The sequence below is a fragment of the Montipora capricornis genome, unplaced genomic scaffold, assembly GCF_036669925.1.
Source record: "Montipora capricornis isolate CH-2021 unplaced genomic scaffold, ASM3666992v2 scaffold_274, whole genome shotgun sequence".
NCBI classification, from domain to species: Eukaryota; Metazoa; Cnidaria; class Anthozoa; order Scleractinia; family Acroporidae; genus Montipora; species Montipora capricornis.
In genome coordinates, this window is record NW_027180019.1 from 20001 (window position 1) to 21632 (window position 1632).

Here is a 1632-nt window from a genome sequence, read left to right on the forward strand (position 1 = left end):
AAAGCGCTTTCAAAAAGCAACTGAGTCACGCAAACAGCATATCAAGAACCTATCAGATAAACAATTTACAGATGAACAGATAGCCTTGTTATCAAGGGGTCTAAAGTTTATTCCAACACCCGTGACAAATGAAGACTTTATAAGGCGCAACCTTTTAAGAGATTTTAACCTTTTCGCAAGACGAATGCGCCTCCAACACATCTTTCACGGGAAAGAAAACAAACAACACCCATTCTACGTTAAATCAACGTGGGAACCACCGGTCCAACAATCAGTGGCCTTAGAAACCTTCCTAGAAGAGGTAAAATTTGAACTAGCAAACATTCCTATAAAGAGGCCGAAGGATAACCTATCACCCGGTGAAAGGCGTGCATTGAAGAACCTATTACGTGACAAAACTATCATTGTTAAGAAAGCCGACAAAGGAACCACAACCGTAATAATGAGCAAAAAAGAAAAAATAACAGAAGGGCAAGTTCTGTTGAACGATCTTGACAACTACAGGCCCTTATATAAACCGATGGCTGACGAAACAGCCGATAAAATAAAAAAAATAATAACGTGTATGCTCACGGAAAGCCACATTGACGAAATGACAGCGAAGTGGCTCTCCCAAACACCAAACCCGCCGAGAATTCCAGAATTCTATACACTAACAAAGATTCACAAACCTACACTAGTAGGTAGACCTATAATATCTGGGTGTGACGGCCCTACAGAAAGAATTTCAAGCTTCGTTGACCGCCTCATACAGCCGATAGCACAACAACAAGAATCTTATCTTAAAGATTCAACAGACTTTATAAACTTCATCGAGAGAACGAAACTGCCAAAGAACGCAATCCTTGCGTCAATGGACGTAACTAGCTTATACACAAATATTCCTCAAGAGGAAGGGATCACTACTGTATGCAAAGCGTACGAAGACTTCTATCAAAATCATTTACCAATCCCTACTAAGTTCTTGAGGCAAATGCTCTGCCTGATACTTAAAGAGAACTCATTCCAATTCAATGGGCGACATTATTTGCAAACCCACGGAACGGCAATGGGAACCAAAATGGCCGTGGCTTTCGCTAATGTTTTCATGGCAAAAATAGAAAAAGGCATTATCAGCAAGAGCAAAATTAAACCTCTAGTTTGGAAGAGATACATTGACGATGTCTTCTGTGTATGGCACACAACCGAAGACAATATAGAAAAATTTGTGCAAAGGGCAAACAACTACCACGATACAATCAAATTTACGGCTGAAATATCAGACTCAGAAATTACATTCTTAGACACAAAAGTGTACAAAGGCGAGAGATTCAAAAGAGAATCAACTCTTGATGTGCAAACACATTACAAACGGACAGAGACCTTTCAATACACGGATTTTTATTCGTGTCATCCACCAGGCGTTAAGAAAGGATTCATAAAAGGAGAAGCGCTACGCCTCCTAAGAACAAATTCGTCAGTCTTGACGTTTAATATTAACATGCAGAATTTCAAAACACGCCTAAAGAATAGAGGATACCCAAATAAATTTTCAGAAAAATTCCTATCTGAAGTTAACTTCACGGATAGGGAGAGGTCACTTGAAAACAAAGACAACAGCACACAAAAGAAAATATTGCCTTTTGTTACACA